This window comes from Anolis carolinensis, chromosome 2 (genome assembly GCF_035594765.1).
Source record: "Anolis carolinensis isolate JA03-04 chromosome 2, rAnoCar3.1.pri, whole genome shotgun sequence".
Lineage (NCBI taxonomy): Eukaryota > Metazoa > Chordata > Lepidosauria > Squamata > Dactyloidae > Anolis > Anolis carolinensis.
The window spans coordinates 234605068-234628193 of record NC_085842.1 but is presented as its reverse complement, the minus strand read 5'-3'; the positions used below and the strand labels follow the sequence as shown (position 1 = coordinate 234628193).

The 23126-nt window shown below is 38.6% G+C and overlaps 1 protein-coding gene across 4 annotated transcripts in view; it reads right to left on the bottom strand.

The window, feature by feature from the left end:
• bnc2 (basonuclin zinc finger protein 2) overlaps positions 1-23126 on the bottom strand; it is a 472589-nt gene that overhangs the window by 287963 nt on the left and 161500 nt on the right. The window lies entirely within an intron of this gene.

Genomic DNA, 23126 nt, shown 5'->3' with positions numbered 1-23126 from the left:
CGCGTGGAACTACCTTTTCTGTCAAATTTGTTGTATAATATGATGTTTTGGTGCTTAATTTGTATAACGATTACCTAATTTGATGTTTAATCGGCTTTTCCTGAATCCCTTCTTATTATCCAACATATTCACTTATCCTGCCGGCCTGTTTATGTTGGATAAGTGAGACTCTACTGTATATTGATAATCTTAAATTATCTGCTTAGAACTGGATTATATGAGGTCCCTTCTTCACAGCTGTCTAAAATGCACACTGAAGTGGATTATATGGCAGTGTGGAGTCAGGATAATCCAGTGCAAAGCAGATAATATAAGATTATAAATGGGTTATATAGCTGTGTAGAAGGGCCTTGAATCTACACTGCCATATAATCCAGTGCAAATTAGATAATCTGTGGAAGAAGCCTAAGTGAGGCCTAAATCTGCCTGTCCCCTAACTGAATCCTGGCTGTCCTTCGGCTGAATTGGTTGCTAGGTGACCAAGTGGGCAGAGATTAGCCCTCTAAACTGGCAGTAATTGGATAAAAACAATTATTGCTCTCCCTCTAATTAGGACTTTATTTTTCTTTTCTTTTTGTTGTATCAACCCTGAGGCGTGGGTGATGGGTTGTTTTGTCAAATTTTGAGGTTGGGAGGCCTGTACTTTTGTTGTTTTGTGGGTCGCCGTGATGCCATCACTCTTTTATATATATAGATTAGTAACATACAGAAATCTACTTACTTCTTGACCAAAACATTGCTCAAGTGATATGTTTCAGGCATAATCTGATCTTTATGGGAAGGGTACTCTTTAAAATTCAGATTTGTTTCTTCTTTTTTAACTAGGAGTTACAAAGATAACCAAGAATAGTCGAAGAAGGCTAACTGACTGTTTTGGGGGAATATGAGTTTTAAATGCAAAGTGTACAAAAATTATATCTTTTACATATTGTCCACTTTTACAAACACTACCAACAGAATTTAATCTGTATGTAAATAACATTAAAACAATGAGAAGTACAAATCTGCAAATGTAGGGCATTACTATTCTACTGGCAGCATTGTGCAAACCTGAGAAGCACAGGTTTGCACATACAGGACAGAACAACTCCACTACAAAATGGGAATAGGGCACAGTTTGCAGCAGAAAACAAGGAGATTAATATCTTCTGGGGAGGCCCTGCTCTCGGTCCTGCCTTTTTCGCAGATGTGGTTGGTGAGGATGAGAAACGGCCTTCTCAGTGGTGGCCCCTTGGTTGTGGAACTCCCTCTCCAGTGATATTAGATCAGCCCCCTCCCTCCCGGGCTTCAAAAAGAGAGAGAAAACGTGGCTTTGGGATCAAGCCTTCAGAGAACAATTGTAGTGCAATAAATGGATACGGAATCTATGCAATGACTACTGGTATGGCCCCAGATTACGGCTGTGGATGGTGTGGTTTTAATAGTGGATGTAATGTTTTAAATGTTTTAATATGTGTTAATTTTAATTTAATTTTAATTTTATTTTAACTGAATAGTGCTTTTATGGTACTGAATAGTTGCCTATGTGTAAAGCCGCCTTGAGTCCCCTTCAGGGTTGAGAAGGAGTATAAATATAGTAAAATAAATGAATTTAAAGTTTTCCTCATGTAGTTTGGCATGGCAAGAATTAGGGGGTGGGACAGAAAGTGGCCAGCATCCTGAAAATGGTTTTCCTCCATGATTCTATGATCCCTACATTTGAACTGTTTTTGCTTCTTCATAATTCCATGCTTTAGGAGATTGCAAGTTCTGTCTAGATGTATGTTTTTCAAAATACTACTATGTAGATGTTATAACAAACTATAGACCATCAAAACATTAAAGAAAGATATAAATAGAATTATTTATACTTAAACATACTGTCACATGTCTAGGAAATATACAACAAATAAAATCTGCATGATCCTTCCCTATCTACATTTCGGGTGGAAATGGTTCAGCAACAGAAATACTGCTCAGCAACAGAGATTTTAAAGCAAATTATGTACCGTGTCATCTCTGGGGAACAGAACCTCTGTATTTCTAGATTAACATGTAAAATGACAAACCACAAATACGAAAGACACATGGAGATACCTCTCACTGAACTGATTTTAAAATTTGGACCACAGACATTCACATACACTTTTGATTCTTTGTGCAACCTTTGGTGCGCTTTAAACAAATTACAGTTTATATAGAGTAAAACAACAGCCAACAACAACAATAAAAGTGTAGTTTTGACAGATACAGTATAAGCGGATGTCATCACAGTACTCAGTCCTAATTTACTACACAGTTCATTTGTAGGCTTTCAGAGATTTTGCACGTTGCCATGCCAAGAATCTACAAATAAAAATGTCAGCATTTTATTAGCAGTTTTAAATGAAATGTAATGTTCATTTCATGTGCATAATCTTCATTACTGGAATACATATATTGGTAATGTAATTTAGTCAATTAGGGCAATGCTTCACAATCTGTCAGGACTCACCACGAGACAGATAAAGAATTAAACTGTTGTGGAAACATTTGAGGCTCAATAACCAAGGAGAAAACATTTGTAGCTGCCCTTTTTAAGAAAAGAAAAGAAAGCCCCAGTCGCTGCCAACGTATGCGTCTGTGACTAAACAGCACTTTTCATTAAAATGGCATAGGTTCAAAGTATTCTTGGACCTTGCACCCTTAAGAATGATTAGCCCATGTTAAGAGTTAGCAATCTTCAAATTCAAGCTCTCAGATGTCTCCCACTGCTCACATCTTTTTCTGGCTTATATGTGCATTCATCATGCTTTCTAAATTCCTTCCTGGCATTCTTTTCCCCCAGCCAAAATATCGGGCAAAAAAGGGGAGAAGACAATGAATAACTGCACTTGCGCAGATTTTAACTCATTATTTTTTTACCTCCAACCAAGCAAATTACACTCCGCTCATGTATGGTAGCCTTCCTCTAACGGAGCAGCGTAACCTCCCTTCTGTCTCTAGAAATAAACCAACCTGCTTCGGTGGCAAAAGGGAGGGGGACATAGCGGGAAAGCTGGGGTAAGCATGCTGAAGCCCTGTGTGTGGCCAAGGCAGCAGGAAGAGCGAGAGAGACAGAGAAAGAGTGTGAGAGAGAGAATGAGCCCAACACCACAACAGTGGAACAGGCAGCTGGCCTAAGATGCTAATTCAGCGCTTTAACAAATCAATGCCACTTGAAAAGTACAATGCGAGCCCTCACTGGGTAGATGTCAAGGGACTGAGAAAATGCATTCTCAAGTATTTCACATTAAGAGGGAATAATGTGTTAATTTATAACTCTTCACCCTATACACTTGGATTATCCATCTGTGTCAGCTATTTGACTTCTTAAATTTATCAAAAACACGTGCAAAGGGAGACATCTTCTGCTTCGGCATTGAGAAGGGAAGTTTGTGGAGGGGGCTGTCCTCTTTTGGGGGGAGGATGCTTGGAGGATTCTAAACAAGAAGAACAGCCAAATGAAGGACGGTTCCCTGGCAGGGGCTGATTGCATTAGGTACCATCAGTCAAAAGTGGCATCGTTGGGAGGAGGAAAACCTTGAATCAGCAACCAAAGGTGCCATCAACAACTTTCAGTTTAAGGAAACTTCACAAAGTCCCTCAGCACAACTTAACCGAGGCAAAGCTGCTGAGGTCTGGACTCTTAACGAAAACCGCTGTTCTGTGTGCCAAACGAATTAGCAGGGTTTTTGTTCCTATGGAGGAACCTGGAATATCAGGAATACAGAATGGAACCCTGAGGGGAAAATCAAAATAAGTAAGAACTATGAACTGCCAAAAATATGACAATATTTTCATATCCTGACAAACTGGAAAAATTCCCATCAACAATTCTCAGAGAAACAAGGCTTTGTAAAATAAACCTCAATCTGAAATTACTTAATTTAATTACAGTATCATAAAGGGGTTTCAAAACTGATGCCTTTGAATTAAGATATTGAGTGGGGGAGGTTTGGAGGGACGACAAAGTGAGAATCCCTCAGGTAAAGAAATCTGCAATTAAATAACAGGAACCTTTAATGAATACGAATCCTTAATTTGATGCAGAGGAAAAAAATCTTTGAGTGATGAAACAATGCTTCTTATTTAATAGGCAGCTCAATTCTTTGTAATTTACAGATTTCATCCTCCTATTTTCCTCTGTTCATTCTTGGTAGATCAGGTATGATAAGAGCTTTGGAATGACAGCCTTCTAGTGGATGGGGAAGAGGAAAATCAATAAAATTGTCAAACTTATAATTTATAAGGGTTATATGAATCCCTCTGAACAAGAAAATTAAAAAAACAACAACTTTGATTTGAAAATTCACGCTTACCCTCCAACACTGATGTATTGCCATGAAAGTTTGGCAAGCACACTTCCATTAAAAAAAAAGCTCAACCTATAAATTCTCACTTTATTCAGTGCCGAGATTTTATATTTTTCCCACTGAAATTAAAAGAGACTGGTGATGATTAGGAACCCCCAAATACAGACATCACACATTGTTTTAAATTGAAATGAAAAGGTGTCAACAACTTCCCCAATAAGGCTGGGTTTGCTGGCTCCACTTGACTGTATTTATAGGGCAGCACAAAGCCATTCTTGAGATATTATTGTGTGCACATCAATTATGCACTTGAAACAGAAACAGACACTCTCTTATTTTCACAACATTCATATGTAAATAATATGCTGATGAATGGAAATTAGATGCTATAGATATTTTCTAAAGTATCCCTCATCTAGAAAAAAGTAAAGGGGGGGGGGGTCGCTTCAGGAAAAACTGAAAGAGTCCCTCTTTCCACTACAGGCAGGTACTACACAAAAGGCCAATGGGGTGGGGGTGCCCTTTGACAAAGTAATGGGATGCTAATAAATGTGAGGTGGGTGATTCTTGGGAATGAGGAGAAGAAAATGAGAAGTTTCCTGCTTTTTAAAAAAGATTCTGCATTTATCTGAAGGATGTGTTTGTATGTGTGTTTCATAAGAAATAAATTCAGATTGAAACATCAACATTTAATTTACTATAAATCAATATTAATTTAACAGGAAAGGGAGAACTAAGGAAGTAAGATTTACCTTTCCTGGCATTCTACGATTCTCACAATGTATAGAGTATACCAACTTAATCAAGATCTGGAAGGTACTATAGTATCTTGCGACTCTCAATAAACACACTCATAAAATCTTAACCTTGCACCAGTGGTGCCATATTTACCTTGCTTGTAAGAATACTATATAGCTCCCTTACACAAATTACTATTCCTGTCCAACTCCCAGCCGCCTCCCTAATGTAAGCTATCTATTCTGATCATTATAGTACAGTTAATCCCTCTTTCTCTCCTCCCCACACATAGCCTAGACTCACCTAACGGGTTAAAAGACTAGAGTACATTTGTGACTTGTCAGTGACATATAATACCTGGGTCCTTCATGCAATCAACTTTTACTTGACATGTATTTGCTCATCACAGGACCCGCATTACTACTGGGAAAATGAAGAAAAACCTAAATTAACACTTGACATTCAATATGGTCAAGTCCTTAATTGGCTGGGCTTCCTGAGAAAGCAATTTTCTATTCCCCAAACTGTTCGTGTGTCATGTGTGGAGTGCAGCTCTTGGCCATCACTGCTGTCCCTCGCTCACTCTAATGAGAGCAGATGAATTAGTGCTACGTGACACGATTTTAGCAGGGCTCCTTCCCCCCCCCCCCCCCAAGAGTCGTTTTGCTGCACAAGTGACAGCTGTGCGGCAAAAAGAGAAAGAAAAAGACTAAGAAATGCTAGTTGCAAACCGGCATGGGCAAGACGGGTTGTTGAATTACGAGCACACACAATCTAAATGCTTATGTTTTATCTTCAGACCCCTTATGATAGTTGTTTTATTATGATGTTTGTCAGGGTAGGTGGGTGTCTGGGGAGGGGGGGTTTCCTTTAGGGATCAATCGAATCAGCTCATTTCAGCTGCGATGAGGTCAAGTTAACTTCCAGTCACTTTCCTTGCTCTTGTATTTGGCTGCACTGCCCTAATTAAAGAGGAATTTGCCTGTGTTAAAAGGAAATCTAACATTTGCAATGCTGGAAAATATTGAATAATATTTAATAATACTTAGCATTGATGTAGTACTTTATAGAGCAGCAAAAAGGCATTACAACGCAAGGCTTATGTAAATAAGACAATTAAAAATTGGAAGGCGAAAATACACATTGTATATGCAGGCATAAAATAGACAGATGTACAGACAAATGCAGGAATAGATATATCTCTCCCCCCCGCCAAATCTGTATATGTGTGTGTGTGTGTGTGTGTGTGTTTTAACTCTGTAATAGTATTTGGGTGTAGTTTTTAAAGATTACCTTGATTCTTGATGTTAAGAGCTTTGAAGAGGTACATATTTAGTCCAAAACATACTTAAGAATAAAAACGTTAGAACAAGACTTGAAATAGATCCCTTCCCTAATAGCTGAAATAGTTTTAGGTTGCCCAGAATAGCTAAATTTGGTATACATTTAGAGAAATGCACAGCAATACTTTAAAAACTCTGTAAACTAATCATTTGTGACAAAATAATAAAAAATACAGTGTGACATTTACCTCAACATATAAGCTAATGGGCTGTGATGATGTGTTCTATTTCTCCTTTCGTTCTTGGATTTAGTGACATTTTATGCTAAAAACATACATTTCTGTGTTTACAGAATGCAGACTAAAATTACATATGTTTCAGAATACTTACTAGTTCATGTTCTTGTACATACAAATGCACATCATACCTATGTCATCTTGAAAAATCATAGAGCAGCACAACAACTTCTATCTTTAGAAAATAGAATCAAAGCTTTCATTTCATAAGAATTTGTTTTCATTTTGTTTCACTCCTCCACCATAGAAAAAAAAAGTTTCATATGTAAAGTGTTCTATGTATGGGAAGGAATGAGCTTAGAGGGAAAATAGTTATCTGATCTAATGTTAATTTCAATTAAAATGGGGGAAAGGTGATGAAATATTTGCATCTTCTCTAGGAAAAGGGAGCCAAAGACTTAGGTTAATTTATCACTATGTGCATGCACACACATGTACAAATAGACACCATTATATAATATTACCTTGTATTTCTTTCTATCCACTAAAAAGGGGGGATAAACAGGCATAATATGGAGTTATGAGACAAGCAATGCTTTTACACACTTCTAGTGGGCTCTTTAAGGGAAAAAGTTATCAAAAGTGAAGGTTTCTGACCTGTCTGACATCCTACCCCAGTCTTTTGCCCCTCCCAGCCTATTAATTCTTCTTGGAAATGCAACATTTGAAAAAAACAAAAACAATCCCAAGGTGTTCAAACAAGACTTAGAAGGATCATCTTAACAGCCCCAGTAAAGCTGCTTTAGGAAATGTTGCTTCTGTCTAAAATAACCACTGAGTAGCTGGACTCTCATTCACTCATGCGTACACAACTCGAGCTGACCTTGGAAGTTTCATGAAATGTTACATTAAATAGTTACATGGCCAAAAATGTAGAATGCATGGAAAAATTAAATTGAATGGAAACAGATGAGCCATTCAAGTCACACTTGCTGCATTTCTGGGTACACATAAGTGCAAAGTTACTTTGGTGGCTTTTGCTCTTTAGCAGAATGTTTGGATTCTTTTAGAATTTCTTCTGTACTTTTTACACATCTTCTTTTTATAGTAAAGGAGGGTTTCTACTACCCAGGAGTAGTAGCAAAATGTGTACCTTTCATATGTGCCCAGCTCTTTCACATTTATCACCAGTTTAAAAGGGGATAGGAGTCAGAAAATATTGTAAAAATGCAAGTCATTTCTGTCTTTAAAGGAAACAGGCACATAACCAGTGTTCATCCCTGTACCAGGAAACTGCTAAGCACACAAACACTTCTACAAGGTAAGCAATGTGGCCAAAATACTTTATCAGAGAGAGCTTCTGGGGTGCCATCTGTATAAACTTTAAGTCAAAATATATGTTGTGAAAATAATTTATCACATTTGCAGCCACAATCCCCAAAGAGTAATTGGGAGACAAAGCACACTGTCACCAAACAAACAGTTTTACGGTGACCTTGGATGCAAGAGCCACTCAACAAACAGCTAGCCCACCTCTATTTACATGGCATTTTTAGGAGCAATATTCTTAAATGAAACACAAACTGGTGAAGCTGTGGGGTCACTTTGGTCCCTGAAAAAACAAGTCTTCAATTCTCTATAGCCTCGCAAAGATGTTTGCAATATTCTTATCTCACGAGAATAGGATTAGTTTGGGATTAGCATTTGATAGCTAGCTCTGCCATCAAATGAAACACAAGCTTTGGTTCTAGGAATTCCTGTATTCAAAAGAAATGTACTCTAACAGTATAGTATGGGTGCTTTCTTCTATAGAAGAGTAAAAGGAGGGAGGGAAGAAAACTATCAGTTTGTGACAAGCATTAGCATGCCCCAGCAGGGCCGGCCCCACTATTGAGGCACCTGACGCCGCTGCCTCGGGCGCAGGCCCGGGGGGGCGCCGTCAGGCTGGGCGGGAGGCGGGGCACCGCCCTGACGGTGCCCCGCCTCCCGCCCAGTGCGCCCTGGCCCGTCTGGTCTTTTCTAGCAGGCCAGACTTCAGCGGAGGTCCCTGCAGGCCGCAATCGCGGCCTGCAGGGACCTCCGCTGCAGTCTGGCCTGCTAGAAAAGGCCAGACGGGCGAGCGGGAGTAGAGTGGGAGGCGGAGCCAGCTCTGACGCCGCCCCCCCCCCGCCCAGCGTGCCTTGGCCCTGCCTCCCACGCAGCGTGGGAGGCGGGGCCAGGGCATGCTGGGCGGGGGGGGGGGGGGAGCGGCGTCAGAGCTGGCTCCGCCTCCCACGCTACTCCCGCTCGCCCGTCTGGCCTTTTCTAGCAGGCCAGACTTCAGCGGAGGTCCCTCCAGGCCGCGATTGCGGCCTGGAGGGACCTCCGCTGAAGTCTGGCCTGCTAGAAAAGGCCAGACGGGCGAGCGGGAGTAGCGTGGGAGGCGGGGCCAGCTCTGGCCCCGCCCCCCCACCCAGCATGCCCTGGCCCCGCCTCCCACGCTGCGTGGGAGGCGGGGCCAGGGCACGCTGGGGGGGGCAACTCTGGCCCCACCCCCCTCACTATTCGCCCTGGCCCCGCCTCCCACGCAGTGTGGGAGGCGGGGCCAGGGCACGCTGGGCGGGGCCAGGGCGCGGGAGGCGGGGCCGGTGGCGGGGGCGCTTTTCAGCACCCCCGCTTCACATCAAAAAATATCTCCGGCCGGCCCTGTGCCCCAGTAAAATACATTTTTACCTTTCCGAAAAGCATTTAAGCAAAACTTGTTTGGGACACAACTAGTATAAGTCAACTTCATAAATACATGAAGGGCATGTGATATGACCTATGGATAAGTTGAAGGTCCCTCTGTGGAGAAGGGAAAGCACCAACACTGTCTTAAAGGACTATCAGACATGGGCAAACTTTGACCCGCCAGGTGTTTTGGACTTCAACTCCCACAATTTCTAATAGCTGGTAAGATAACAAGGCAGCTGGGATTCCCAGGAGTTCAAATCCAAAACACCTGAAGGGCTGAAGTTTGCCCATGCCTAGACTGGATGTTCCTGGCAGTCTCTGCTGCCTTCACTCTGCCCAGTGTTTAGTAAGACCAGAAGCAAGGCCAGAGCAGGGAGAGCAGAGGGGGCCAGTGTTTTTTCAGTTCTTCCAGGAAGGACTAACCCAGTGATTCTCAACCTGTGAGTCCCCAGGTGTTTGGGCCTACAACTCCCAGAAATCCCAGCCAATTTACCAGCTGTTAGGATTTCTGAGAGTTGAATGCCAAAACATCTTGAGACCCAAAGGTTGAGAACCACTGGACTAACCTATTACCTTTTGTCACTATACTCAAAGATGGTCCCTTTTTTAAGGTACAGTACTCACAGTTCTCACATTGAGCCATGGATAAACTGAACCAGATTTTTGGGCTGATTTGATTAAAATTTCTAAATGTATACATGAATATATGAGGCACTCTGTGTGGCACCGTCAACCTTCTTGGTGGGCTTAATTTAGGATGAAAATTTGGGATGACAACCATAGTAGATGAGAAGCACTACTGGGGAGTTTCTTTTACAACTGCCTACAGTAAAACAAGCCATTAAGAGTAGTCTTTTGATTAAAGGCAAGCGAGTAACAGCAAAGTGACATGTTTTAACTTGACATTTTGTTAAGGATGAGCACGCTTTTGGAGTTCATAAAAAAGTGAAGAGGGTTCTGCGGAACATGAAGGATCTGTTGAGTGCCACTGTCATTCCACCCGGTGTGAAATGTGTCAACCTGGAGGTATCCAACTCAAAAGCCCCAAGGTTATTTAGAATAGAAAGTGAGATTTCGTCTTGAAAAAAAATGTTTTTTCTGCTTTATTCAGCTGCATTAAGTTCTCTCAGTGGTCTGTAGAATCTAAATGAAATGCTCACTGTGTTTCTTTTTAGAAGGCATTGTGAGCAGCTATGCCACCCACCCAGAGCTAAAATAGCTTACATTTCAGCGTTTTCAGAGAAGATAAACACGGCAGACAAGGAACCGATAATGAAAAAAACAGCCTGGCACATGAAACGGGGGACACTGTAGATTTATCTAGTCAGGCAAAAAGTACGAATGTTATTTTGCAAGAATTAATAGCATTTCAAACAGTACTTCCCCTGCATTTTCTCCCAGCCCCTTGCCCAAATTCAAGATATTTTATCTAACTCCCAGGTGAAAGGTTTCAAAAAGTGGTAAGCTGCAGCTGTGTTGACATTTAACTTTTTTCTTTTTTTTAAAGGCATACCAGGCTCATCTTTAACACACTGTGGATACTTCGTTACAGGCGGCACCAGTCACTTGGTTTAAAATAGTCAATGGCAAGCAGTAAAACAAATTGTTCACTTCTGCTTGTGTCTCTATTTGAGGACATATACACAAATTATGGAAACAAGGCAAATGAAGATACCTGCACCCCCCCCCCCAATAACCTGAAAGTGTTCTGATCCCCCTTTTGATAATTACCAATATCTTACCCCATGACATCCATCTGTCATTTTAATCAAGACTTTTCTTTCTCTGTTCCTAAAGAGAAACAAAATCAACAACAGAATGGCCTTCAGTTTAACACACAACCTAATTAATTACCTGTTTGGCTGAGAAATGTTGGCATTTGATTAGCCTGGAGAATTCAATTAGGAATAGACTGTTTCTGATAAGGATCTTCTGACAAAACATGCAAAATACCAAGTGTGTATGTGAGCATGCCTTCAAATAGCCTATTGACTATGGTGTCCCCATGAATTTCATAGGGGTTTCTTAGGCAAGGAATACTTGGAAGTGGTTTGGTCAATTCCTTGCTCTGACATTAAACTTACAGCACCTGGCTTTTGTTGGCAGTATTAACTAGAGATGGCCCTGCTTAACTTCTTAGATCAAGCAGGATCTGGTGCCTTTTAAACACCTTAAAATATGAGACACTACATCAATTAATAGGCGCCCCCAATGGCACAGTGGGTTAAACCACTGAACTTCTGAACTTGCTGAACGAAAGGTCGGCGGTTTGAATCCAAGGAGTGTGGTGAGCTTCCACTGTTAGCCTCAGCTTCTGCCAACCTAGCAATTCAAAAACATGCAAATGTGAGTAGATCAATAGGTACTGTTTCGGCGGGAAGGTAACAGCGCTCCATGCAGTCATGCCAGCTACATGACCTTGGAGACATCTACGGACAACGCCGGCTCTTTGGCTTAGAAATGGAGATGAGCACCAACGGAATGCCAGGGGAAAACCTGTACCTTACATCAATTAATAGGGTTGTAGTACACAAAAACTTTGTATTGATGTTGGCATAGGTTATTGTTTATTCAAGAATATACATTGCTGTGCTAAACATTTGTGTACTCAGCCTCATTCATCCCATGATTCTACATGTAACCAGCCATTCAAGTTATAAGAAAAGCACCAGCCATGATGCCCGAGTGAATCAAAACAATGGCTCTCTTCTACAGATAGATAAGTTTTAGATTAAAGGGGATTATAGTCAGTTCTACCCTCTCCATCCCAAACCTTTCCTCGCAATGGCTTCAGGGCAAGCACTTCTGGAAAGTGTTACAGATCTAACAGATGTATCAGAGAACTATCATGTAAAACACTTGTGGTTTTGAGTTGTTACTGATAAGACCTTAGAATGCTTCAACTCTTCTGTTTCAGGCTACAAGTAGCAGAACTGATGATTGCGGGGGTTTTCATAGATAAGCATTACATGAGCTCATTCTATTTTTTATTATTTATTTAATCTGATATCGTGACAATCTAATAAGTCTTTAAAAAGGTGGGGCTAAAAACCTGACTACAGAAAAGTCAAAGCACAACTAGATGTCTATCATGTTAACAGACATTCATTTTTAAAAGCATACAGCCGTTTGAAAACATAACAATAAAAATAAAAATACAGCAACTATATTCTTCTGGCTGTCCTTACTTGCTGGTGAAGAGAGGAGGCCAGCTTAGCCTACAAAAGAAGCAAATTCTACAGCCTGGGAGAAAAAACATTTCAAAGGCCCTCTTCTCACCACATAGTGGTGGGACCAAGGGAAAGCTTTCTCCAAAAATCTTAATATTTGGAAAGGTTCACATAGAGAAATAAATTATTTCAGACAATCTGGACCTGAGCTTCATTCAGTACATGTAACTACACTTATTTTCTCCATAAGAAAAAAATGTCAACGTGAACACAGAAGTACATAGAAAAGGATGTCAGCAATTTCATAGCAGTGCAATTGCTGCAATCACAGGATCAAGGCTGAATGTCTCCATTTATATACAGAAACACGTGGAATAAACAAGCAAGGTTTGGAGGCTTGAACTCAACCACTCTTGGAGCAAATCTGATCAGAATCACCGAGGCTAACAAATAAGTGATATTTATGACAGGAACAAAACTCAGAGGTTACATTTCTTCTTTGGCGTCGCTGGTAAGTGTGTAAATAAAACTCTGTGCATGAATAAAACTTTCTTTGCATACCTAAATGAGATTTTATCCACAATGTGAATCCATACGTTCACAGCTGGAGCTTGTATGAGTTCTTATTTAACAAAACAGCTGTAGCTTCTGTTTAGCTACATTCCCACCTCATCAATAAAATGGTACCACAGAAGAGATCATATACATACATCAGATTCCAGCTGGTATCCGCCTGTACCACATTCCCTCCCTTTCCCCAATGTAACATTTTATATCCCCCCTCACCCCTAGTTTGTGATTTTATAGGATTTCATGTGTTAGGTTCAAGATTCCATGCTAAATTGTACAGTGGGGAGAAAGGCAGAGGGAGGTATAACAGGAACAAATGGGGGAAATCACTTGTAGCCAAAGATTGCGATGCTTCACAATATCTAAATGTATCTAGTTTTGTATTCAGTTCATTTGCATCAGCATGCATTATACTGAGAAAATAAAACTGTTTTAGAGATAATCACCCTCACAAGGAGTTGCATACTACCAATGGCCTCAGACAACAGGTGGGGATGTTTATTCTTAATTGGTAATGCAAAATCAATGGGAACATTACTGGATGTGACTTTCCCTTTGTGGACCAGATATACCAACCCTGCATCTGGAAAAAAATATTTATGGTGCTTATGGATGGGATTATTTCATTTCCAGAACCAGACAGAGCACGATATAGAAATATAGAAATGTATTTCCTATCCTCACCCCCTCCCCATGTCACTGGTAATCAATAACCATTTTTAGGTTAACAACTAGACTTGGTATTTTTCTATACACAGAGACCCTTATTTCTTTTCCAGTAAAAGTTACTCATCATGATGTCTCTTTGAAAACATCAGGATGTTCATCAGCCAAATGATATACTTATCCAATATGATGCAAAGCAATACATTTGCAAAGATTCAGTGCTTCATTATCAATTTTGTATAATCTTGGTCATCACTTTGAAATATAGTGTTATCCATGAGGACCACCACTTTTTTATTCCAATAGATCGGAGCCCCTGGTGGAGTAGTGGCTTAAAGCCTTGTGACTTAAAGGTTGGGCTGCTGATCTGCAAGCTGCCAGGTTCAAATCCCACCTGGGGAGAGCGCGGATGAGCTCCCTCTATCAGCTCCAGCTCCATGCGGGGACATGAGAGAAGCTTTCCACAAGGATGGTAAAACATCAAAACATCTGGGCGTCCCCTGGGCAACGTCCTGCAGATGGCCAATTCTTTCACTCCAGAAGCAACTGAAGTCGCTCCTGACATGAAAAAAAAAATTCCAATAGATTTTTAGTTTGCATTTTCTTCTTAACGTATTTCTCTTCCTCTGTTCCTTCACCTGAATACAAACCTTACTATTTATCCATGATAGCCATATGCCTTTTTCAATTATTCCTGGTATTTCTACTAATGTAATTAGTAGTAACAAAAAATCCTTTCTTTTTCTGAAAAGAAAATATATTTCTGACATGCTTATATTCCTATTTTAAGCTATTCATTTGATAACAGGCAATCAGTGAAACAGAAGGCCGTGTAGTTTTTATGTGGGGGTAAGGGTCCAGAATAGGTGCAAAAGTCATTCCTCTATTTACAGAAATTTAGTGATCACAGTAAAGCCATAGAGAAGCAACTATATGACAAAGCCTTTACTTATCAGAGGCAACACAGCTATAGATTTGCTATAGCGAAAGAATAAACTAGCACGGATTGAGCAACACATTATTTTCATCAGAATAGTTCTGCAATTAGAACCATTTGTCCATCAGTTCATATCCTCAGAATATTTTGTCTTATTAGATTTACAAAACTGGTAAGCAATCTGACAAAATGAAAAAGTTCACTTGCCCTTAGTTATAGGACTTTTGCCCTTCAAAAATAACACAGAACAGTTTGCTCCCTTAAACAGTTGCAACACACAATTGTGTAACAAACGACTCACTGATCCTCCAGTCTTATGCTGTGTCACCAGTGCTACTTCAGTACAATGCTTGGCTTTATTGGTTCCAGTTTAAATTGTAATGATACCCAAAAAACCTGTTTGAATCTTTTCTTGTTTTATTTTTATAGTAGGAGAAAGGTTATACTGTGTATCTGACCTAGACAGTGAATGCATATTGATGCTCCTGGGCTGTATGTTACTACTGATTTCTAGAAGCTGACATACTAGAATGGGGAGGAATTGGCCCTATGGTAGCACAAGGTGATGATGTGCTGCACCAAATTCCAAATGTTAGAATACAGATTAAAAGACAATCCTAGTTGCTTGCAAAGACCTCTGTTGTGACCTTTCAAATGATGGCTTTTATTTACCTCCTTACAGCACAAGTTGTCTTTTTCTATATCGAGTTAACCACTCATAGGTTATATAACTTCAGCCTCAGGGGACCACGCCTGATAGCAATTTTTGGTTTTTCTACTATTTAACCACAAGATGAGAATTTATTTAAATATACTACTTGCTTTGTAACCACATTTGGATCTCTTATCTCTTGATCTCTGCATCAAGTCCTTGTTGGTAATTGCCATCAAGTCAACTTCATCTTATGGCAACCCAATGAATGAGAGACCTCAAAATCTATTCAACCTTAATGCCATCTTCCTCTTTTGTTACTGCCGTTTACCTTTCCAAGCATTATTACAATGCCACACACATGTATCTGTAAAATCTATGCCTACTTACTTGGGAATAGGCTTTATAGTAAATTGTGAGTCTTACTTCCAGGTAAACATGCTTAGGATTTTCTTGCCAGTACTGCATGCAGTAATATTTAAAATACTGAATGTGTAAAAAAAATCAAATTAAACCCAGTTATTATGACTTATTAGAGTTGGAATATTCCATGGATAAATGTAAGTATGTGTCTGAAAGACTCTTAAGAAACCTTCTTAAGGGAGACAAATAACTGAGGACACCTCTGAATGCCCCAGTGAAATTAAGGGCCATGCAGAATATAAACTCTCTTCAAGAAGGCTTGCCCAAGTATTCATGTGGTAGACTGTAACTTAGAAAAGGACTTGTCTCCAACTTATTTGCTATTAATTGTAGGTGGAAGGGTGATCTTGAATTCTTTCTATCAGTATTGAAAAATGAGAACAGAATAATTTGAAATTAAGTTCTTCCGTTGCACTGTGCTTTCTATGGAAAGTTGTTTACAGAGCTACGTAAACACCCTTGGGATCAAATGCAAAGTTTTAATGAGCAACTAGCAAATTAGATTCATTTATTTACAATAAAATGTCCTATACAAAAAAGGTCCTATATAAAAAAGGTCCTATACAAGCATGTCCCTTCTTGTATAAATCTGAATTGACCACAACCATGTAATGACGATTTTATGGCCAACTATAAAGGCAAAACGGGAGATTTAATTTAATTTTGTGACAAATCAGAGTAATGCAGGTAAACTTTTGTATACAAGATCTGCTCTTCTTTCTAATGCATTGTTTTAAGCAACCCCACTGATCATGATTTGAGGCTTAAACCTAAATAAAAATATGCATAAGACTTGAACAGTTTTAAAGTTTATCTAGATGTCATGAGAGATATGTAGACACCTAACTGTTGCCACTCCATTTCTATTTCTATGCTCTTCTAAGGAATACATTGCACATTTCATGATGTCCCATTGTGCATTGGGATGTCCCTTTTTAATACAATTGAAACTCATAACAATAGAGTTGTTATGAGTAGAACCATGACATCACAACACAGGTTTTGCTTACCTAGACATGATGTCCATGAGGCTAGGGACTGTGAAGACTGTAATCCATTCACATCTGGGGGGTGCCAGATTGAAGAAGGCTGACCTTAAATTTTCAAGGTGTGGACAAAAAGATACAGAACCCAGTTTCCTGTATCTTCTGACACCTTATTAAGCCTTTTTAAAAACCACCAATGTGACAACAGTACTTAACTTTAGTTATGCTGAACCCAGAGTCAGAACAAAGTCTGTGAATGCAAGCTGGGATATATTGAAACAAGCAAAAGTTTTGCTGCACATTGGAAGAGAATCTGAAGTATGTCCTCAATGCCCAAGTCTCTTCATGTTACAAATCATGTATCATCCGATGTTGTTTTTAGTCCCTGTACCCAAAAGACAGAAAATGCAATCAGATGCACTTATCCTCATTCAGGAACGTCTATGTAAATCTATCTAGGTATAAAATGCTGAACCTGAGTAATGAAGGTATTCTTCCTCCCTGCTTCCTTTGCCTCAATCTCTTGGTGATTTCTAATTTAAGGGGGGGGGGGGGGGACAAATATAGATAAAGCAACACATAACCTGACAGCGTACCAGTTAAATCCTGACAGGGTCAATAAAATGAGGGTTTGCAGGAGTCCCAGATGAGGAATGCTTTCATGAATGCCTCCATTGTGTAAAATCTCTCCGTATATCCTGCCTGCAAAATGACAGTCATATGCCACCAGCTGCAGAAGGCATGCTGGCAATGTCAAGTGCTGTAGGGTATTCAAAGAGGCTGAGGCATCAACAGGGTGTTCCGTTTTCATGCCTGATTATTCCAAAACCAACCACTTTTTTCCCTTTTGCAAATATTTTGCCACAAAACAAAGTAGAAGTTCCTTCTCAGTAAATATGCATATGATTGAAATGTATGAGTAATTGATTTCAACAGGAAAGTGTCAATCACGTGACTAACTCTCACACTGATTGATTTCAATGTGGAATTCCAAATGCCCACTATCAATGCCAAACATCTTTTTCAGCTTCCAAGATTTAATTTTTTATAACACTATTGTTGTCTCCAAAGATATATTATAGGAAAATGTATCATTTATATACAATTATTTCATTTAATTCACAGATCTGAGCTACAATAAATAAAGACAAATTTAATACGTCCTCCATTAGCAGTCAGCTGCGTGGAAAACAGAACTCATTTTCAAATGTCTTTTCTACAGCAAAGATATTTCATTGTATTTTATTTCATTGGGTTGGGATGCAATGAATGCCTTGCAAGTTCTGACAGAAATTCTTACTGGTCAGAAAAGACCAGAAAGAAAACACCAAAATACTGGGGAAACACTTAAGAATGCAGTATACGCTATTCTTCCTGATATACCATAAAGATTGGATTGAAGAGCTTTTCAACACTCAAGCATGATAAGCCAAGGCATCTGGTCACACATTTTTATTCTGTCTTCTCTTACAGGGAAATTCATGAGGCAAAATAATGGAACTTCTCCATTTCATTGCCTAAGTGTGGACACCTTTACAAACCATCCAAAGTCAATGAAGATTTTCAATGGTCAACGCCCATGCTTCCATTTAATTTACCACATTTACTTCGCTAAACACTTATCTGATTGCAAAACTGAAACAAAATCAGGAATTCCTTTATCTTAATTCCACTTCAGGAAACACTAAAACATTTTTTTTCTAATTGGATAAGACAAGCAAAGACAATAAATTATTTCATACTCTCCTAAAATGAAAATGAACCACATTGTCACAACTGCAAATGTTTAAACTTTTGGTGAGGAATTTGAAGATTTAAAAAAAAATGGTTGGCAAGACAATCAAATTAAGGAATGTAATTGTCTACCAGATAAATTAGGCCAGACTAGAGGAACAGATTGCTTTTATAGTTTACGTTAAGAGATTTAAAGCAAAAGACTGTAAGGGGGGAAAAGCACAATGGCTTTGCTTCATACAGGACTCAACGTTGTGCTCCATGGGCATGGAAAGTAGGGTAACCGTGTTTTTAAATACTAGCCCACTGCTATGAGTCTAAATTTTTTTGTGATTCTCTCACTGTAAAGAGAGAACTCAATACATAGTTTCCCTTGCTAACTATGCATATTTAGATGCAAAATACAAAAGAGGGTTCTTTTTATTTTTAAACCATATTGCCTACAATGTGCATTTCATTTCTCTTCCACCTTACATTGAACATTAGAAATATTTATCTGTAACACAAACAGCATTAGAAAGGAGAATATTTTGTTCAGAGTCCTATGGAAAACACAGCAAGTGTACTTATGTTCCATTTCCATTAGGATTTCAAACTGATCCTGGGCATGTTTATGCAGCATACTCCGTGAGCCCAGTGAGACTTATTTCTAAGAAACTAAACAGCATTATGCTGGTTTACATTCATCTGGATTGTGTTTCACTGAAATAAAAAAAAAGTCTATGCGTGTATCACTGCAATGTATAACAATAACTGTTATAAATGATAATTGGGTCATTTTTTTTTCTTTTAGCTTACAAAAACACTGGGAGGTTTTTTTGAAAAAGCTGCCACATTTAAAAAAAAATAACCATATATAATAAAGTTCACCCAAATGTGTAATCTGAACAAATGAAAGGAATGTAGTCCTTTGATAACATTCTTTCTCACTATGGATTATCCCACTCAGCATATGCCAAAATAGTCACTACTCCTGGATTCCTATTCAGTATATACACAATACACCAGGAAGTGTAGCTTAAATCCTAGTACTCACTTCTTTACACAGACTAGAAATTCCATATATAAAATTAGTCTTTCCTTAGCAAATCAATTTCTTGGATATATCTTGTCACGTCAATCATCAATACAGAGGAACACACCAAAAACAAACATCTCCTGCTGAACACAGATGCAAGCCTTGATATGCACATAGATACACAATGATAGACAAACTGTAGCAAGTGAAGTTATTTGTATCACTGATTTTACATACAAAAGAATGACATAAATGAATTCACATTCTTGTACACTTACAGTGCTATTTGTAAATTGATTTTTTTCTGATATTTATTACTTCCCCTTTTAAGCATGCTACTCGTTTCACCAATGATGGCTGTTTCTCTTCACTTTGGGGTTGTAGATACAAAATCTGATATACATCAATCCTCATTCAAAAATGTAGTGCCCCTATTCTCACACCACAAGTCTTATTATGTAGCTGTCCTTTCTTAAAACAATCCTGAATCCCAACTGCTTCTAAGGAAAGTCTTTCTTTAGTTATCTTCTCATATATTTTGTCTTTATTTTTATTTTGGACATTTGATTAGAAAGCGGTTTGGTTGTTCACGTCATGATAGAAAAACATATTGATTATGTGGCGCACTTTCCACTTGGGAGCCTGAGCAGAATCTTCCCTGCTAAACTAAAGGAATCCTATATTACCTTGTTGTTGTGCATACACAACTCACAGCACATGCAAAATAACGAACATAAATTCAACATGCTGACGTAATTACTTTGTGGACTGCAAGCAATCAAGGAAGTTCAAGTGTAAATGAGGAGGTGGGGAGAGAGAAATCATTTCGGACCTTACATATATATTTTCATCTCTCCCCCCTTACTCACTTCTTTCTGAGGATTCCCTTTAACTTTGTAAACCTGCTTGGCACACTGCATTCTGAAAACCTACGCTGTGAAGCTCTAGTGACCTACATGAATGAAAATTCGAGCGATATAGAAAGTCTCAGTGCAGGGCGTTGAATATTGCTGGTGAAGGGGAGAAAATTCAATAAAGCTTTTTTGTTTCTAACTTATGACGCCAGCTCTGTATCAGTAAACAGCGTGTTCCCTTGCAATCGCTTCCAGTGTCATAATGACCTGGTGATTGAGCATTCTTCTACTATCGCCACGGTCCCAGCAATCTTACCTCAGCTGTGACCAACTCACTTTTGCCCCCAACGTCTCAGAGATGCTTTATTCAACATCTAATTAGCCAGGGTTAGAAGTCAAGGCAAGCCATCCTTGAAGCAGGAGACAATGCTCCTGCTGCTGCTGTGGCTACATCTCAGAATGCTGCTGCTGAGTTAACTGTGTTAATCTGAAGGAGATCCATAGGGATCCCAAATTAACCATTTTAAAACTAGCATTATACCACTGAACTGACATTTTTATTCACCATTCAGAGCATCCTTTAAGTCGCCAGAGTAGATGCCTCTATGTTTCCTGTAATGGCAAGTGACATATGCCTTTGAAGTTGCAAGAAAAAATGTCATGCGCTTCGATCTGAGGATATACACATAACTTGCTTTTCCACATGCGTAAAACAATACTTCCATTAAGTATTTTTAATACACACATGCCTTTGTGCATCTTCTCATGCTCCCCTCCCACAAACATACTAATTGCATACTTCACACACATACAGATCCAAATCACAATTCTTAGAAATGCAAAAGTTGTGTGCATATATGCATGTGTGTGTGTGATTACATATAAAACCTATGGTATGTAATACATACATACATGCATGCAATTCTAACCCATTGATTGCAAGTAATGTGTTAGAATAAATTGATTTTATTCATTACCCTCTATCACACACACACAAAAGTATGGATATAAACTTAAATGATGTGACTTTACAGACACACATTTATATCACTACATGAAAAAAGTAAATAAACATTTTTGAGATGTGATGCTAACAACTTCTTGTGAGTAAATCCTGGTGATATCACAGGAATTTACTTGCTAATGATATGGTAGAACAGAAACCTTTCTGCAACACCCATAAGTTGTGTGTATATGAATGTGTGTGTGATTACATATAAAACCTATGATGTGCAATACATACATGCAAAACAACCTCATTCTAACCCATTGATTACAAGTAATGCATTAGAATAAATTGATTCTATTCAGTACCCTCTATCACACACACAAAAGTATGGATATAAACTTACATGCTGTGATTTTACAGACACACATTTATATCTCGATATGAAAAAAGTAAATAAACATTTTTGAGATGTGATGCTACATCTAAAGACGTTAATGAATGTGATACTAGACACACCTTTGCTAACAATTTCTTGTGAGTAAATCCTAGTGATATCATAGGAATTTACCTGCTAATGATACGGCAGAACAGAAACCTTTCTGTAATACACATAAGTTGTGTGCATATATGTATGTGTGTGTGATTACATATAAAATCTATGGTGTGCATACATACATGCAAAACAACCTCATTCTAACCCATTGATTGCAAATAATGCATTAGAATAAATTGATTCTATTCAATACCCTTTATCTCTCACACACAAAACTATGGATATAAACTTACATGCTGTGATTTTACACACACACATTTATATCCCTACATGAAAAAAGTAAATAATTCTTAAAATGTGATACTACATATAAAGACATTAATGAATGTGATACTAGACACACCTTTGCTAACAATTTCTTGTGAGTAAATCCTAGTGATATCACAGGAATTTACTTGCTAGTGATACGGTAGAACAGAAATCTTTCTGCAACACATATATAGTTGTGCACACATGGTTGCAAAACCTGAATGCCATATTGATGTATATACATTCCTATGCACAAGAGAGCAAGTGACAGTTTTGAAGATATGACATCTTCAAAATGGAAAAGAATGTTGTTGGCATTTTTATATAATATTCTTTTGATGGCAAGATACTTCCTAGGTTTTTCCTTTGCAACGTATTCATTACCTTGGCTACCTCCAAATATCCATGTTTTGGAGGCCATGCACATGCCAAAGCATGTGGCATAAAATACTTATTTCTCTCCAAGACCAAGTAGATTGAAAAATACACACTTCTTGCTGAACTACTTGTGATAACTTTTAAAGATCAACAAACTTTTAAAGTCATCATGCATTTAAAGGAATAAACTGTGTAGCATCTACAATCTGACAAGATATACTTTTGAATAAAAGGAACAAGCATGCAGAATGACCTTCAATATTGTATAAGAAAAGTAAAACACAAGAAGTATCAATTTCAAATGATTGCTCATAAACAGGAGATCTCTGAATTGGGCTTCCCTTGTTAACATGCACCTGATATGTATTTTAATTTACAAAAATGCAGTGTCCTTACCTTAAAAATTATGTGCTATATAGAGAATATTAAATAAAAATGTTCTTACATGGGGGAAAATCTTTATTTTTTTCCTTCACTCTCAGTGCATCTGATCTGTAGTTAGACACAGACACATTTCTAATGTAACCACCACTTCAGTAAATAGAGTACATATCATCTATTCTGAGATGCAGTACACTACCACAACAAAAATATATGTGATGTACTTAATTTTCAATCTCACAATTTTTACCATAGTTTAGATGTGCACAATCCAGATATGTGCAGCACAAATTCTTTTCCCAGAAAAGGTACATTTCTATGTGA